The sequence below is a fragment of the Ictidomys tridecemlineatus genome, unplaced genomic scaffold (genome assembly GCF_052094955.1).
Source record: "Ictidomys tridecemlineatus isolate mIctTri1 unplaced genomic scaffold, mIctTri1.hap1 Scaffold_38, whole genome shotgun sequence".
NCBI classification, from domain to species: Eukaryota; Metazoa; Chordata; class Mammalia; order Rodentia; family Sciuridae; genus Ictidomys; species Ictidomys tridecemlineatus.
In genome coordinates this window covers 1,316,922-1,336,715 of record NW_027522508.1, presented here as the reverse complement: position 1 = coordinate 1,336,715, position 19,794 = coordinate 1,316,922, and the positions used below count along the sequence as shown (strand labels likewise).

At 36.4% G+C, this 19,794-nt stretch overlaps 1 pseudogene; it reads left to right on the top strand.

Annotated features, from left to right (window-relative positions):
* The first annotated feature begins 13,539 nt into the window (after positions 1–13,539).
* LOC144373385 (biotin--protein ligase-like) overlaps positions 13,540–19,794 on the top strand; it is a 72,025-nt pseudogene continuing 65,770 nt past the window's right edge.

The window sequence follows — 19,794 nt, the reverse complement described above, 5'->3', positions numbered from 1 at the left end:
AGGCCCTCTTGTCCTAGGCATTCATTGTTTTGACAAATATAAGGTCATTAGCTGGTCTTTGGTATAAATGTTCTTTATTTGCGTGGCCAATTTGTGAATGGTTATATGAGACTGTTACAGTCACAGATGTGTATTATGGAAGTTTAAGGTTATGGTAGATACAAGTTTTCATGACCATGTCAGTACAGATGTGGTGAGTTGAAGGAATATAGGACCTGTACATTAAAAAAAAAAAATGTGTTCTAGTCCTGGCTTAGATACCTTGATTTTTTATGACTTTGGGAAAGTTTCTTATTTTTTGAGTAGCATGTTCCTCTTCTGTAAAATTATGCTAATACCAATTTGCATGCCTCATAGGGTTGTTGTGGGGAGCAAAAAAGATATTTTATATGAAAATGTTTGGTAAACTGTGAATGTACTTTTAGTATAGCATTGTCTTTGGCCAGTTCATCTGTGTATGGCCAGCCTTCTAGGGAGACCCTCATAGACTGAGGGTCATGAACTGACTTTCTGATGTATGTGGCCTTGGTGTTCACAAAGGCCATCAAATGCTTGCGGATTTGGCTAGAGAAGGATAGATGCAAATCAGCAGAAAATCTCTGCCCTTTAGAGGCCAGGATGTTAGTCCTAGCCCTAAATATGTCCATGGCCTTGCTCTCCATAACAATGCTTAGTCAATACCAGCTCCATCTTTTGGTATAGTAGATGCCTGTTGGTCTTATTTTACTAGGTGGATGCTGACCATTAGAGTGTCTTAAGATGTGGCATGCCAATTTCTGAAATTCATATCCTTAGAGTTACTTCCTGAGAGTATTGTCTTCTGAAAAGTTGCTGATTTGGGGTGGGGTGGGAGGTGGGTGGGCACTTCTGAAACTCACTACACTCAAATTTATAAACTTGCTCTAGTTAACATTTCTAAAATCAGATTAAATTAGGTGGGGGTGAGGGAGTGGATATTTTATTTGCTTAATGCTTTTTATATAAAACTTAAAAGAGTTTTTTTGTGACTTTCTGTGGTAACTTACATTCCGGCTCATAGCCAAAATGATTATAGTGCCTTGGTTTTAATATTTTCAGTGAGGTAATGTGTGCTTTAGTGGAAGAGGAGGAGAAATGTTATTTAAGCACAACACTGCATTAATAACCACATTCACTGAATCTTTTGTCCCTTTGCTTGAACTGAGGGTTACTTGCTTTCATACTGGTTTTCCAAAGGACTTAATCCTATAATGTGAAGAGGAGATGGTGGGAAGCACTTTCCCACTAGGCCCGGAGTGGTGAAACTGCTAAAACTCCCTCTGTAAATCCTTAGTGTTCATCATGAGTGTCACTCTCAGTCCCCCAAATGGGATGAATTTTTATGGAAGAGAAAAATTTTAAGAGTGATAAACAAAAGAAATTGAAATATCTCTTCTGTCAAGTCATTGTGACATTAAAAGCCTAGAATAAACTATCACTTTTCAGGTTTTCTTTTTGTCTTATGGGAAATTAAAATCTTGTTTATCATTCTCTTGGAGGGAGTGAGAAGACCACAGGTCTGCCCCTTCCACAGTTCAGTATGGCAAGCATTTTCCAAGTCCTGACCTTGTGTCAGGCCTCATATTTGGGTTGATACTAGGTAGAGCAGACATGGCTTGTGTTGCCCAGTTCCAGAATCTGCATTCTTCTGGAACTCTCTCAGGCTCTATACAGGAGTGGCAGTGAAGCAGATGAAGGGATGGGGGACAGGGTAAGCCAGGGCATTTTTTTAAGAATTCTTTAAGGAACTTATGTCTCATCCATGAAAGGGAAGGAGGAAGCACTGAGTTAAGGAAAGTCAACACCTCTTAGAGGACTTGCCCCCAGACTTTAAATTTAATATTTTGGAGTTTATTTACTTTTTTTAAACCTTTCTGAGAACTCCACACTGAAGTTCAAACAAGCAAACTTTTGTCAAAGACTGTAACTCTTTGGGTTTGGCAATCAGGTGTTTCTGCAGATGGAGAAATCTAGAGTTTCCTTCAGTGTTTGAAGATACAGACATGGGAAGTTTAAGTTGCAACACGGTTGCTTATTATGTCTACAAAATTTTCTATTTGTGCTGTCTTTGTTCATTGAGCAATAGTTAGATGAGCAAAGAGGACAGGTGTATTTGCAAAAACAAATTGTGATTTTTTGCTAGTGTGCTCAGGGTTGTTTTTTATTAAATTGACTAATATATATATATATTTAGTTATAGGTGGAAATAATCTTTATCTATCTATATCTATATATATCTATATATCTATATAGATATATAGACATATATAGATATATAGATATAATTATCTATCTATCATGCTGAGGATGGAACCCAGTGCCCCACACATTCTAGGCGAACACTATACCTCAGAGCCACAACTCCAGCCCTGGAGATAAATTCTGACTTTTGCTCATAGTAAGGAAAATGTATGAACAGTTGAAAAATGTAGAGTTGAGGACTGAGGTTTTTAAGAGGAACTTATTGAATATGGAAGTCATTAGCTGTTTATCAGTTATGCTTTAGGGGTTCATTATTATTTTTTTCAGTTGACTAAGTTATATTGGTGTAGGTTAACACAGATTTATGTATGAAGAATCAAAGAAAGTGAGAAATTGAAAAATCAAAATAAAAGTTGAAGTTTGGGTCTATGTTTCATATGTTTTTCTGTGCTTAGTATTTAATAAAGGTTTGATATTTTCCTGCTGTCTACCTTCCTCTGTTCCAAGGCTTTTGACCCCAGGCATGTTCTCTAGAAATAGGAATGATATTCATTTACCATCTCCAGATTTAGATATTTCTCTTACAATGCTAGTTTCTGTGTTGATTTGAAGTGTTTTGGGTACAAGCCAAGGGTTAGGGATTTTTGAGACTCTAAGATTTAGATGGTTCTCAGTGACATGTGCAGGGTTGGGTACTATACACAGGTGAGCAGGGTTTGTTTTGGCCTGTAGGTATAGAGCTTCTGTGGCCCAGATAAAAATGTAAGAATAGCCCCTTGTTGGCACTCTAGCTTCTCCAAACCTGCACTGCAGAACAATCATCCATGTACAGTTGGACCTTATATGAGACTACCCTATCTACCATCATTTACACAGTACATTGGTTTTGGCCTTCTAGGGACTCCCCTCTCAACCTCAGTTCTTGAGAATTAACTTCATTGCCAGCACAAGGGTTTTTGTTGTGTGCGTGGGGGGGGGGCACAGGGAGGGGTGGAAAGAGAGAGAGAAGGGATTTTTTTTAGTTGAGATTTTTGTTTTAATTGTAGATGGACACAATACCTTTATTTTATTTGATTTTTGTTTTAATTGTAGATGGACACAATACCTTTATTTTATTTGTTTATTTTTATTTTATTTTTATAGTGTGGTGTGGGGGATTGAACCCAGTGCTTTACACATGCCAGGCAAGGGCTCTACCACTGAGCCACAACCCCATCCTGAGGGAGAGAGTTTTTAAAGTCTATGGGGAAGGATGCACATGGTGGAAATCTGAGACTGTTCTCTGGATTTTCCCTCTTTGGTTTTGGGAAGTCTTCATAATTTTGTATAACAATATGAAACAATCATAGCTTTTTCCATTTCCATTTTATAATTTGCCCTTTTTGGGAGTCTACTTCTAAATGAACAAACACTAGAAATTGTCTCCTACGTTTATAAAGTGTTCTGAACAATTTAAGCTAAATGAACACTTTGTTTTTTGGGGGTGGATAGCAAGAAGATTATATATATATATATATATATATATATATTATACATTTTTTTCCAGCAAGGGTACTTAACAACATCTATTTAAAATTAATGGCTTTAAAAAAGATTAAGTTGTACTTAACAATTGTCTTTAGAAAATTTCTTAAAAAGGGAGGGTTTGCTAGAAACACAGGATATTGGTGCAGGCAAAATTTGTCTTGATAAGAGAGAGAGAGATAATAGAATTGAACAGAGAATACATAATAGAGAAATAAAGTGAAAACACTTTGGATTGACATTTTTTGATTTTGAACACTAATAAGAACACAAGTATACAGCCTTTTTGTATAGAAAATAATTGAACTTTTCAATATTATTATACAGCTTCTTCTATTTTGTTGGGTTTTCTAACACCAAGATCCTAAACCTTCTGGACATGTACACCCTGTGTTTATTTTGGTCAGTGTCATTTTACCAAGGGTTGGATACTTACTCTGAGGTGGTATGTTGGGGCTCCTTTGGATCTCATTGGTACTTGTTCTGTGGTTGTGTATCAGTGCTATTTAGGGAAAATGGTTCCATACAATGAAAACAGACTATTTTACCATTAACTTGGAATTATTATTATTATTTTATATTTAAATGTAAATTATTTTGGCTTTTGTTCAAACTATTTCAGGCAGTTTTTACCGCAATGCACATAGCTTAAGAGTCACAGAGGGGCCAGGTTGGAGGGGGTAACTTCATTCATGCAAATTTTAAGATAGGAACTTTCAAAGTTGTTTTAGTTTTGTGAAGATTAAAAAAGTTCAGTTCTACTTTCTCAACTTTTCATCTTTGTAAAAGGCCAGGAAGTTTGCACTATTTTTTTCTTCAATTTTACTTTTTCTACTTCTTAAACACAGTGAAGTAAGAATTCGACAGTCACATTTTAAGTATTTCTATACTTAATAACATTGGAATCTTAGAACATGTTGAACACACAAACTGGTTGCTGGATTTGTTAATAGATTTTTGTCTTAGTTACAGATATTAGTTCATTGAATGTCTTGTTGAATGTTGAATACTTGTTATGGCCCAGATAGAAAAAGTATGGAGGTGATCATCAGTAAAATCAGCCACATCCTCATTTATGTGTGGAGTTTTAAACCTTGTATTTCCTAAGATGAGTTTCATCTCCAAATGCATTAGTTTTATCTGCAAAGCCCAGGAATTGGAATTTTACTCATAAAGTTTTTTTTCCCTGTAGTCTTTATAAGAACAGAAAAACAAAAGTAAAAGGGAAAAAAACAGTGCATAGTAAATTTCCATATGATGTAAAAAATTGATGACTTTTAGTTTTTGTAATAAACCTAATGTTATAAAAAGGACAATTGGAATTTTTAGAATTCCAGGATTATTGTAGATTTATTAATTCACTGGAATGAATTTTTTATTATTTTATTGGTGCATTATGATACATAATAGGGGCTTTTTTGTTGTTTTGATGCTGTGGATCCAACCCAGGGCCTTATGTAAGGCAAACACTCTACCAACTGAGCTATATCTCCAGCCCTATAGGGGATTCTTTAGGTTGTATTCTTTTTTTAAAGAGAGAGAGAGAGAGAGAGAGAGAGAGAGAGAGAGGGAGGGAGGGAGGGAGGGAAGAAGAGAGAATTTTTAAAAATTATTTATTTCTTAGTTTTCGGTGGACACAACATCTTTATTTTATTTTTATGTGGTGCTGAGGATCGAACCCAGCACCCTGCTCATGCCAGGCAAGCGCTCTACCGCTTGAGACACATCCCCAGCCTTAGGTTGTATTCTTACATGCACATCACATAATACAATCAACCTCATTCTGGAATGAATTCCTTTATAAAATGAAAATTCTACTAGTCACGCTAAATATACTCTGTCTTGTAAGTTCAATTTATATTGATTACATATCCCTAAATCAAGGCATATTTCCAGATTTGAAAAGCAATACTGTTTTGCTGTGAAATGTGGGTAGCCTAACCCTTAATCTATGGATCTGGTATTGGTTTCTTTCAGGTAGGAAACACGTTTTCTGATAGATGATATCTGTGAAGAGCAAGAGTTTGTGTTGTTTCACACTGTAAAAAAAATAAAATTTGTGTCTCTCATTGCAGTTTTTTTTTGCCTTTTAATCAAGACTAATTTAAAGGAGGAAGACAGATGTTTCTCCACTTCATTTTTATTTAAATGTACCACTTGGGATTTGAAGCTTCCACACTTATTCTGTTTGTTTGTACTATTTTCTTTTCTTTCTTGCTTTTTTTTTAAATGGCTTGATCCCCAAAAAATGGAATGAAAAAATTTAGTAAAAGCTTTGTTGTTTGAAATTGCAGGGTGCTGTGAGAATTATTGCAAATCCCCAGTGTCTCCTTGTCTGCCCTCAGTTCTCCTATTTTTGGTAATAATACACACAGTCATTTTAGAAAACTTTGCTGTGTTCATTTTTACTGTGCCTTTTCCAGAGGCCATGTGCCAGAAGCAATAGCAGGCAAACACCGCCAAGTCCTAGGAGTAAACTCAGACTTCTTCTCTCAAATACTGCTACTTGAAATTTGCATAAACATTGCGGGGGGAGGGGGGACCCTGTATAATTCTTCTTCACATATTTTAGGAACCCCAACCATTCAAGTCTTCTGAGTGAGCTATGGATCTGCAACAGAGAATCATGTGAGATAGACAACAGAAGTTTATTTGAAGAGGCTACAAAGCAACAAGTAATACCAATTTAAAACTATTACACGTCAATGCAACAAGTGAAACACATTGAAGGTTACTCAGATTACACTGTCTTGGGTACCAGAATTAATTACTCATGTTAGAGATTCCTAAAACAAAGGGAGTCTTTTAAGCCAGTGATATGTAGCTGGCATGGTACTGGAAAACCTAGGGAATATCAAGGAGGAGGATTTTGTGGAGTTTGGACACTTCTAGCCTATCCCTAAAAGAGATAAATTCCTGAGGCACTGGAACTGGTAAAAGTCAATGACAGCTTATTTTGTTGTTTGCAGTATTTGTATATAGTTGAGTCTGATAGGCTTGAATAAACACACTAGAGGCTTGTCTGGATTGAGTTAAGATTTTTGTTAAACAGCAAGAGTTTGTGTTCTTTCTTAAAGGCTCTTTGTGGGTGATTCTGAGATGGATATTAGTAGTAATAAGAGCAGTTTTTATTTCATTCATATTTTTCTTACATTTATTTGGGTCATAGCTTCTCAGCCTCTAATCCTCTAACTTCCCACCATTACATTGTAAGGACTATATGACCAAGGATTGTTTTATTCATGTTTGATTTCCGTGCATTGCCTAATAAAGATCCATGCTCAAAATAGTTCTTCAACAAATATTAGTGGAATTCTTTTTATTAAATATGAACAACATTTTTGCTTATGTAGTGTTTGTTTTACCTTTAGTCAATCTTAGTCAATCACTTCTCTTATTCCTGCAATGCTATAAATTTTTTGGTACTGGGAATTGAACACAGGGGTACACAAACATTGAGCCACATACCTAGTCCTTTTTTATATTTCATTTACAGGCAGGGTCTCACTGAATTGCTTAGGGCCTTGCCAAGTTGCTGAGGCTGTCTTTGAACTCGTAATCTTTTGCCTTAGCCTCCTGAGACTCTGGGATTAGAGGTGTGTGCCACTGTGCCTGACCACTATACCTTTTTAAAAGAAGAAGAATGAGTTCTGTTTTGTCTTGTTTGTGGCAATTTGTTATGTCTTTTATTAGACTGCTAGTGATGGCAGTTGGGAAGAATTTATTCCATTTATTGATATAATATCCTATGTTAAATTATGCTATTTCCTTGTAAGTTCTCTTGCTTAACACAACCCAGGAGTTTAACCTCCCACCGAGAGTAGAAGCTGCAACTCTGACCACATCCATCCAAGTTCTAACCCTTGCCTTCCTCCCTTGCTTGTCTTCTTTTTCTATCATTTTGTTTAGTAACTTCTGGCTGTGCAGGCCTGGAATGCCAGTCTCATTACCACCTAAGGGCTTTCCACATCCTCTCTTCTTCTTGGAGTGATCTTCCTCCTATCTTCATGACTTTTGTCCACTTCACTCTCAGCCTAAAGGATACCTCCTCAGGCAGGCCTTTTCTGCACACTTTAGAAAGTATTCCCCAGCTCCCTCAGCCATCATGACTGCTTTGTATCCCATTGCTGGGTTTTGTTTCTAACAGGATATATCACTGTCTGAAATGGCTTTATGTAGTTTTTTATTTGTTATCCATTTTTCCCCCTAAAACAAATAAGGATCATGAGGGTGATCTGTTAGCCATGGTATTTCTGAAATCAGGGCACACACCTGCTCATAGCAGATGCTCTGTGAGTCTGTTGTGAACTAGTGTGCTAGTCTTGAAGCACAATATGTTGAAAAATGTTCAAATTGGAAATTGGCCTCTAGATTTTTTGTTACTTTGCCAAGTGATAGAGCAATGACATTGAAATCCACTACTTCTGTTTTCTTGTTTGTTTGTTTATTTTTTTGAGTTGGGGAGGAGCATGCACAAGCACACACAGATACAGTAAGATTGATCTCACTCAGCCAGTATTTATTTTTTAATTTAAATTTTTAAAAATTATTTTTAGTTATATACAACACCAGGATACACTCTGACATAGTTATACTGTCATGGAATACAACATGCTCCCTGTCTCTCCACTCCATTATTCTCTTCAATCCATGTACAGTTGATTTATTTTTAAAAAATAAGCTAGTGTCCCCTGTGGATACACCCAATGTGGAATGGACTATGCCACATCCATGTATGCACATACAAAAGTTCAGTCAGATTCATGCCATTATTCTTCCGTTTTTCTGTCCCTTCTTCCTTCTCCTCAACCTGAGGAGGCTGCCTAGGTTGTCTCTATTGCTTAGCTATTGTGAATTGTGCTGCTGTAAATATTGATGTGGCTATATCATTGTAGAATGCTGATTTTAGATCCTTTGAATATATACTGAGGAGTGGGGTAACAGGGCCAAATGGTGGTTCCATTCCTAGTTTTTTAAAGAATCTCCATACTGCTTTCCATTGGTTGTTAATTTGTATTCCCACCAACAATGTATGAGTGTACCTTTTTCCCCTGCATCCTCATCAATATTTATTATTTGTTTTTTTTCAAATTAATAATCTTCATTTCTTTATTTCGAGATAAAGAATAAATGTTGACACAGATTCTAGGATAGTTTTTTTTATTTTTTTAATTTTTTTTATTGGTTGTTCACAACATTACAAAGCTTTTGACATATCATATTTCATACATTAGATTGAAGTGGATTATGAACTCCCAATTTTACCCCAAATGCAGATTGCAGAATCACGTCGGTTACACATCCACAATTTTACATAATGCCCGATTAGTAACTGTTGTATTCTGCTACCTTTCCTTTTGTATTCTTTAAAAAATTTTTGTTTTGAAGTTGTAGATGGACAGAATGCCTTTATTTTATTTGTTGTTTTTTATGTAGTGCTGAGGATTGAACCTAGTGTCTCATGCATGCTAGGCAAGCACTCTGCCACTGCGCTACAGCCCCAGTCCCTATTTGTATAATTGTCATTCTGACTGGAGTGAGATAAATTCTCAATGCAGTTTTGATTTGCCTTTACCTAATTGCTAGAGATGTTGAACATTTTTCCATAATATTTGTTGACCATTTGTGTTTTTTAAGAAGTGTCTGTTTAATTCTTTCAGCTAGTATTTATTAAGTATCTACTGTGTGTGATGTAAGAAGAAAATTCGAGGAAAACACTCTGAGTGGCTTCTGTCTTGAAACCATTGAAGCATCAGCCTAAGCATCTGTTCTCTGTGATTTGATTTAGTATTTTGTTTTCATTCTACAAATATTAAGATGCCTTCAGTTTCATTGTTAAAATTAAATGTATGTTGGAAAAAAGAAAATTAAAGTTTGAGATGAGATCTTTCCCAGTCTCATCTCATCATTTTGTATTATCAAAGTTTTCACTTCTACAAATAATTACAGTATTCATTTAGAAACAGCCCCAGGTAAAGTCATGAGTCTCGAATTTTACTTTATTTTTATTTTTATTATTCAGACAGTATATCTAGATATTTTAAGACCTGTGGAGGAGAGTATGGTTTTAGGAGACACTTACATCTTCTCAGTGCCTGTATTCTTAGCATGTGGTTCCTCAGACCTGTATTATTAGCATCTCCTGGGATCTTGTTAGACATGTAGATATTCAGGAGCCCTCTAGACCTACTCAATCAGAAACTGTGGGGGTTAGGTCTGGCACTGTGTTTTAACAAGCCCTTCAGGTGATTCTGATGCATACTAGAGTTTGAGGACTGTGGTATAATAAATGTTAAAGGTTCAAAGAAGCATGATCCCACAAATCAGTCAAACAGCATTAATTATTAGCCTTGTAAGCCTGCCTCCTTTTCAGTCACGAATTGGATTGGTTCACTAAGGCTAGGCTATAAAGTTATTTGCTAGGTTGATTGCCACATATTGACTTTGGGTTGTTTGTATTTCTCTGAACCTGTCACAACTATAATGATTTGCCAGGACACTTAATAGGAACAGACTGTGATTTCCCCCCCCCCACCCCATCACCCACAGTTTTCTGAGTCATGGATGGCTGGGTCCTGGATAGGTTTCTCCAAGTATGGGGCACATTATTTATGTTCTTTTAATACAGGAGAGTCATTGTTGGATCACAGGGACCTTTAGGGACATTTAGTCCACCTCCAGATTGGTTTACCTATAGGGAATTGAGCCCTTTGAGATTGTGCCTTGCTTGCAATGGCGTAGGAAGGTATAGTTGAGGCAGGAATTTAGGTCTGCTGCCTTCCTCCACTGCATGGGGATTCTCACAGGAACCAGCACCTTGCTTTGTGCCTGGAGGACTTTTCCTTTCCTAAGAGAGTTTTCCTTTTTATTTAAAGGAGAAGGGCAAATAGAGAAAAGCCAGGAAGTTCTCACGGAAACTAATAAAAGTGTCTAAAGAGAATAAAAAAATCAGTTTGAGATCTTTGGTATGGAGGAAATAACTTGACATTAACTGTTTTAATTATAGTTCTTGCATTGGGCTTATCAGTGGAGAAGAGGGAACACTTGAGCCTTACAGGGAAGTGGGACATGGGCAAGAAGATGACCCTCTTTCTGTTCCACCCACGGCCCAGTGACTGCTTATGTAATCCCAGCAGCTGTTATGGAAATGGTTTTGGGACTTAGGAAGAGACATGGGTCTTAGGCTCAGCACTGCCATCAGCTAGTGGGGTGATGTCTATGAGGGGACTTCTTAATGTCCCTGGCCTCCACTTTCTGGTAAATGGATGTGATAATGCCTTCCCTGCCCTTCCTGTGAGGACCAGTGTCAGGCTGTGGGAAGCAGAGTAGTAAAGAGCACAGTAGTTAAGAGCACAGTTTCTAGATTCAGACTCCTTAGGTCATTAGTGTAATAGTAATCAAGTCAGGTGCCCTCTGTGGAATACATAAAGTTAAATTAACAACTTTTTATAGTTGTTGTGAAGATAGAATTAATGGATGTATATTAGGATAGTAACTGGTATTTAGTAAGTGCTACATTGTGTTTGCTACTATCATTGTCATTACTATTTTTTAAACAGCATTATTTTAAAGGATGAGATAAGGTTTCTGTAAACATGTTCTCAGATTATTCCACTTCTTGGTGCAGTACTGGGCTAATGAAGGGTCCTTATGTAGTATGTCAGAGGACTTGCTCTGACATCCAGCTTGTACCTAGGCTCTCTGGGAAAAGAAGTTGATTTTGCTGTTGGGATGGGCAAGCTTATAGTCTCTGATACTGCACAGTTTATATATAGAACATTGTGGCTAGAGAAACTCAAATGTGGGGACTTCCCAGTTTTGCTTTCAAGTATTTGTATATGTACATCTTAGGAGATGGACATCTTCATGGTCTCCAAGAATGGAGTTTTTGAACTTTGATTTCAATTGTTAGACTAAGTTTATTTCTGTCTTTCCTGTCTAATTGTCTTTAGGATTAATGATATGCATTTTGGTGATGAAAATTATGACTCTTAAAGCTAAAACAATTAAGAAACCGTAAGTTTCTGACAAGTGCATGCCAGATTGGGATGGACTTTCCTGGCTGAAATCAGTGAAAGTTTCTACTAGTGCAGTTTCTTTTCTGAGTAGTCTGATTTATTTTATTTTATTATTATTTTTATTATTTTTAAAGATACACAACAGTGGAATGCATTACAATCCTTATTATACATATAGAGCACAATTTTTCGTATCTATGTATATAAAGTATGTTAATGTCAATTTATGCCATTATACATGTACTTTTTTTTTTGTAAGATAGTAGAGTGTATTTTGACATATTGTGGATACATGGAGTATAACTTCCCATTCTTGTAGTTGTACATGATGTGGAGTTACATTGGTCATGTATTCATGTATGAACATAGGAAAGTTATGTCCAATTCATTCTACTGCCTTCCTGTTCTCATCCCCACTTCCTTCCCTTCATTCACCTTTGTCTAATCCAATGAACTTCTTCTATATTTCTCCCCACTCCTTATTTCTCCCCACTCCTTATTATGCATTTACACATCAAATCCATACATCATTTGGCTTTTTTTTTTGGATTGGCTTATTTCACTTAGCATGATAATCTCCAGTTTCATCCATTTACCTGCAAATACCATAATTCCATTTCTTTTTATGGCTGAATAATATTCCATTGTGTATTTATATATATATATATATATATATATATATATATATATATATGTATGTATGTATACACACACACACACACACACACACACACACACACACACACACACACACACCACTTTTTCTTTATCCATTCATCTGTTGAATGGCACCTAGGTTCGTTCCAGAGCTTTGCTATTGTGAATTGAGCTACTATAAACATTGATGTGGCTGTGCCACAGTAGTATACATCCTTTGGACGTATCCATTTATCTGTTGAAGGGCACCTAGGTTCATTCCAGAGCTTTGCTATTGTGAATTGAGCTACTATAAACATGGATGTGGCTGTGCCACAGTAGTATACATCCTTTGGACGTATACTGAGAAGTGGGATGACTGGATCCAATAGTGGTTCCGTTCCAAGTTTTCTAGGAATCTCCATAATGCTTTCCAGAGTAGATGCATCAATTTGCAGTCCTCATTTTGTTAACTTCTGTTCTCCCTTCCTCTACAATCTCTATTCATGATTTACTCCCTTTTTGTGAGCCCTTATAATTAGAGATTATGTTTTATTCATTAATATATATTCAAAAATTTCTCCTTTTTCTCCCTGGGTCTTAGTAGTGTGTATACTAGGCTTTCAATTTCTGTTTGTTGAATGGATATTATTGATATTTCTGATTTTTTTGTGTGTGAAGTGTTTTAAACTTTCAGCTTAAGGATAAATAACTCCTAATATGGTGACCTAGTATCTACCTAGGTCTTCTAAACATTCATTTATAAATTCTAATATTACTCTATCTGAAGTATCCAAATCTCAAGATGGTTATGACATGCCATGGATGTTATAGATTAAAGTGTCTTACTGTCTATCTCTGGGAGAGAGATCTAATAGCCAAAGATACAGAAACACAGAGAAATAAAAGCATATAAGACCACAAAAGTAGTTCATGTGGGAAGACACTTGAGGAATGAATTTTTCTGCTTTTATGAATTTAGAAGCTAAAAGATAAACTGATTAAAACTTGAGGGGAAACCCAGATCAGATTAGATGTAGGGATCAGTGTTGATGAGGATCTCATTTGGTGTTGAGGGTTATGATTAGTGACTAATTTCTGTTATATGTATGTTTCTTGTTTTCAGCATTGCAGTGTCGAGATGGCTATGAGCCCTGTGTTAATGAAGGAATTTGTGTTACTTATCACAATGGCACTGGCTACTGCAAGTAAGTTTTTCTCTTCACATATTTTCTTTTTATACAGTAGGATACTGGACAATATTTGTTTTTTTTATTTTTAATATTTCTATGAAATGTTATTGGTTTTTAGACTTTGCTGATAGTTTTAGTGGGTGATGAATATAGAAAGATGTGGATGTCAGATAAATGGTCAATAAGAATTTTTTGCTATCTTACCATTATATTTTGCCTTATGAAAAAAGACTTCATAGAATGGAGACTATTAGAGAAAAGAAAGGGGATCAGGTGGAGAGGCAGGGAAGAAGAAGGGGAAAATGAGGCTTGAAATGATAAAAATATGTTTATGAATGTATAGATATGCCACAGTGAAACCCATTGTTCTATGTAATTAATATGCATTAATAAAAATTAAATAAAGGAATTTTTAGTGAGTGGCTAATTAATACATATTGAGTGTGTTCTCTTATATTTTTCAGTTTAAAACATAGCTTTAGAATCTCTTATCATCTATGATCTTATTTTTAAGATAAACTCTAGATAGTAACTTTAATTCTGTCCAGTGTAATATTATAATCATATGAAATTTTCCTCCCGGTATAAAAAACTCCAGTTCTGAAAGTGAGACTGTGAAGGAGGAAGATGTATAAGATGTATATTCTGTGACCCTTCATTAGCCCAGTATATGCATATGTAAGGTTGGGGCAGGGCTGTGAGTGGGCATCCTATGGGGTTAAATCACTGTTGAGGAGGAGGAGGGATAAAGTAGGCTGTGCCATCTAGTTTTTGAGTCAAGAGCATTTCTTTTCTTTTTCTCCAGCCTTGTGGTCTCGCCAGACTTCCTCCCTACCTACCTACCTCCTTCCTTCTTTCCTTCCTTCCTTCTTTCCTTTCTTCCTTCATGACAACAGTGGAATGCATTATAATTCGCCAGACTTCTTGTTTGAGGAAAGCTGTGAGATAATTTCATAAACAGCTTCTTTATATTTTCTCTAGATCTTTTTTTTAATCTTAACTGAAAAGTTTTGATAATAAAGTATCATTCTATTTATTTCAGGGAAAATGTTGGAAAAATAAGATTTGATAATATTTGTCTTCTTTTTCTTCATATAATTGTAAAGATTTTGCCAATTGGGTTCATTCTGACACCAGGATCTAACTTTTTTAATGTCACATTTATTTTTTTCCCAAGTCAGAAACAGTTTTCTTTAACAAAGTGAAAATATTTTAAGCTGTGATGACAGTAAAGCTTAACAATAGTTTATTTGGATTGAAATAAAGATAACATTGGAAATGAAAGATTTTATGTAACTGATTATGGACTGCTTACTTGGTTTTTCTAGCTGACAAAGAAAACATGTGGTGTATTCTCCTCTAAGAATGGGACCTCAACTGGAGATAATAAGGGAGGGAACTTAATACCTTAGAATTGGTCACTGAAATCTTGTTTAGTCTCTTAGAGGCATCTGGTGCCTTAGTTGCTTGCTTGCTTTGTTATTCAGTTCTGTTATTCAGTTGTCTTGTGCAGTTAACCCATTACACTGTGATTACTTGTTGATATTTTTTTCCTCTCACTAGATTATGAGGTCCTGATCTTAGGCATATTTCATGGTTAATAACTTGCACAGGACCAGCCATGTAGCTATTGCTAAACAGTGTGCTTCCTGAACTAAAAGCTCTTCAATTTATATGCCTCTTAACTGTTTTCAAAAATTAGATACTGGGGGCTGGGGTTGTGGCTTAGAGATAGAGCACTTGCCTACCATGTATGAGGCACTGGGTTTGGTCTTCAGCACCACATAAAAATACAGCTCAGTTGGTAGAGTGCTTGCCTTGCATGTACAAGGCCCTGGGATCAATCCCCAGCACCACACACACACACACACACACACACACACACACACACACACAAAATTGTGTCCGCCTACAACTAAAAAATAAACATTAAAAAAAAGATACAGGTTCTCTCCTTTTATTTATTTTATTTGCTTTAGGCAGCATCCAGAATAGTAGTACCATACAGAGAGCCAAGTTATTTGGATATAATTTGATGTGGTAATTTATGTGGGGAGAATTTCACATAGGTTCTTTTTTAAAAATAGTTTTTAGTTGTAGATGAACACAATACCTTTATTTTTTAAATTTATTTTTATGGGGTGCTAAGGATCTCAGTGCCTCACACATGCTAGGCAAGTGCTCTATCACTGAGCTACAAACCCAGCCCTCACATAGGTTCTGAATGTTGGTCTATAGATTATGATCTGCCATGGGGAGAGAAAATTTCTAGGGGAGAAAGCTCTGAGCACTTACCTGGAGAGAACAGTAAGGGTCACTTTTGTGAGGAAGCAGGTATGTGAGTTCTAGTCTCAGACTTCGTAAGCATGACCAGAGAGGCAAGGTACCTGGTATTTGCTATTGCTCAACAATGTGTTTCTTTTAAATATTTTTTAGTTGTCGATGGACCTTTATTCTAGTTATATATATGTGGTGCTGATTGAACCTAGTGCCTCACACACTCTACCACTGAGCCACAACCCCAGTCCCAACAATGTGTTTCTTGAAGTAAAAGATATTCAATTCATTTTCTGTGAGAAACACTACTCAGAAGCAAGGAACTTCCTTTGTGGCTAACAAAAATAGAGCTACCTAAATTCTGTCACTGGGCCTGTGTTAATTGTTGATAGAATGGAATATTTATGGATATAAAGTTCTGGATGGGTCATGACTGACCTGGTATCTTCAATTCTGCTCTGAGGGAAGCAAGGTCCTTGATTGAGAAAGGGAGAATAAGAAAAAAAATGGTAAAGCCATCCTTCTCATCTGAGAAATCAATATGAAGAACTGAACTTGTAAAAAGAGTGTTTACTTCAGAAAAGGTAAGATTATCCTTTTCAGGAATGGCAAAGTCACCATCTGTACTCATAGGGAAAGCAAGAACTCACCACAGAGGCTGAGTTGGTGATTCCTTCAGAGTCTTAAGCAAAAGTAATGTGTACTTGGTATACTTTTCAATATATCTTAATCAGCCTTGCTTTTTCTTTCTTTTCTTTCCTTTCCAGGGGAAAGAAGGTAAGCCGGCATGTTCAGTAAATATTTTCACAAAATAGTAAATAAATATTAAAATATTTAGAAAGTTTTATGAAAATTATATCAGGCATGCAGGTTATGTGATTATATTTTTATTCATGAGATTGCTCAGTGGATTAAGAAAATAAATTTGAAGCCAAATTCTTTTTTTGGAGGGTGGGAATTGGTAGAAAGTGATTTTTAAAACAGAAGATGTCTGACTCCTCAAAGAGGGCATTGTGTTACTGACTCAGCTAAAACATAATGATTGTTTATAGAAATTACAGAAACCCTTGATAATATCACATTGACAGATGAGGATAAGTACTTTTAAAGATTGGTTTTATGCAAAGCTCTACTGTTTTTTCCTCACTGTTAGAAACTTACCTACCCTGTCAGTGTGTGATCAGATTGTGATGCCAGACAAGGGGAATCTATGTAATCTCGCATAAAACTCAATTATTGCTGCTAAATAGTTGCTGTGAGGTTTTAATAAAGCCCTCTCACTACACAGAGAGAAGGCATTTTATTCTCTCCCTTGTCCTACTGGGAGGTGTAAATATATAATTAAGTTTGGATGTCATTAATCACTTTCAAGTTGTTCGCTCCAGGATTTCAAAAATAACCCATTCCAAATCCTATTTTGATTAAAAATCATGGGAAACTCAAGTTTGCTGAGATGCTGGGGGTAGGTGAGGTTATGAATTATACAGTTTATAAAATGTGTATTATAAAAACATTTATCAATTATTATTTAAAGTTTTTTTTTCTGTCAGTCCTTAACATCTAGGTTGTCTGTGGCTATGTTTCTATCAACTTCTTCTCTTGACTATGGGTTCAGTTGCTCTTTACTTTGAGTGTGCTTTAGTTTTTAATTATTGACTGGACATTGTGGTTGATGCATTTAAAAGGTTTTTCTACTAAAGAATGTTGAATTTTGTTTTAGTAGGCAGTTCCATTCCTGAGAGATAACCTTGATCTGATGGAGGCTTAGTTTGAGAATAGGTTTGCTTCTCTTTCTAACAGGTGAAATCTTAGTCTTGAGATGTGGTCCTTATTTCTAAGGACCCTTCAGAGAGTTCTGTGGAAAGTATGAGGGCTTGACCAAACCCTGGAGTGTTTATCAAGGCCCACTAATTTGGCAAGGCTCTAACCAGGAGCCTTCTGCCTGCTTTTTCACTCTTGAGTTTCTTGCTTCCTCTTGGTTTCCTGAATCCCATTTGCTTCTGCATAGTGAATTGTTAAAGGATTTTAACAGAGTTCTATGCATACTTTGAGCTGCTTCTTCTATGGTTGTCTTTTCTAGAAAATTCCAGCTGTTTTGACAGCTCCAGATGCCTCTGGCTCCCCATCCAATAAAACTTTCATTGTCTGCTTTCACTGTCTGTCTCCCTCTTGTGCTGTGTGGCCTGTAAACCTGGCATTAATAGATATGAGTTTAGCTTGACTTCTTTCAACACAGTCTCCAGGTTAACAATAATCCTATGTGAAGTTTCCTTCTTATTGTTCAACTGTGGGTTGTCAGCACCATTCATTTCATGTAGGAATTGTTTTTGTCCCTTCTCTTGGAAGCAGAATGGAAAAATATTTCTCTTTCAGGATTTAGAGAAGCTTAATTAAGTCCTTCATTTTAATTTTATCTATATGTGCTAGCAAAGGAGTAGGGCATATCAGAATACAATAAAAATGAAAACCTTGTAGACTTTATTTGTTAAGCTAGCATAAATGTGTGGGTATGATGGAGGTTTTTATTAAGCCCTCTTCTCAATGTCCAGTAGTAGGAATTTTGTAGGTAGGAATGAAGTTTAGTATCTCTCCTACCTCCGCTGTCATACGTGTGTGTCTGTATGAGTATGTATATGTGTGAGTATTATGTATGCTGTTTCCATATTTGTCCTGTTTTTTTGCCTTACATACTGATGTCAGGTAAATTGGAATTTTTCTTGGATTTCCCCAAATTTTCTAAAACCTATTTATAAATATCACTAAGCATTTAGTCTCATATGACTAAAATGGTTGCTGATTCTCAGACTAGTACCATTATCATTATTAATGCAATACCTTCAATTTAAAATGTTCTTCACCAAAGTAGTCTCCTACTTGATCATTATGAAAGGGGCTTTAGGAAAGAAAAGTGAAAGTAAAGAACAAGAAAGTTATTTAAGTGACAGGTGGTATTACTCTGTGAACACATTGAACTGGAGAATTTTGTCCAAATTTTTCCCCCAAAATAAATATGAAGAGAAGATTAGTGAGAAAATAGTGTGATTTGGTGATTGTGTAGAACAGTGGTATTTAGAGTAGATTCAAGCCAGTTTCCTGCAGTTACTCTCTCTGTGACCCTGAATCCTGAATGCTGTAGGGTTAGATGGACTCTGAAGCACCATAGAATTCTCACTGTTCAGACAAAGGTTTAGTTTACATCACACTGATATTTATTGAGCAGACTACTATGCCCGATCACCATGCTGGGTGTTGTGAACAGGCAGAAAAACCATGAGGCCTATGACTGAATTATCCACAGTTGTACCATGCGAGCTTGTGTCTGTGCACACTGTTTCTCTTGTGTAAGAAGAGTGGCAGCCCTCTGAAGTCTTGCTGGGGGGAGGACGCATACATATGTGTATAAGATAAAACTTCCTGAAGTGGCACGGAAAACAAGAACTACTGAGCATCCCATGAGGAACAACTACAATGGGACCGAAGGATTTTTGGTGTACTACTCAGATTCTAAATCTTGGAATATTATTGGAGCTGTAGGAGATGGAGTGATAGAAAAAGGATGGGTGGGGCTACTGAGGAAACTAGAAAGCACTATTAACACTTGGAGTAGTCAATACCAGTTTCTTTATTTCTTCTTCAGTGATAGAACTTCAAAACTTCTACATTTTGGTGGCTCTTTTCTGTCTCTGCTTCCATTTGTGTGAGGTTTTAATAAGATGGTGTGTGGATTAATCTGGTTTCACAGTGACAGGGAAGCGATTTGAAAAATCATTCTTTAGCATGTGTTAGCTTTGTTTGGAGATGGAATGCCTGGAGAAAAGGGTGAGGGGAGGACCAAGGGACCAGAACAGAGGGCAGCTGGGAGCAATTACCATTCCCTTCCCCAGACCTTTTTGGCCTTGACTGTTGATTCTTGTGCTGCTGCCAGA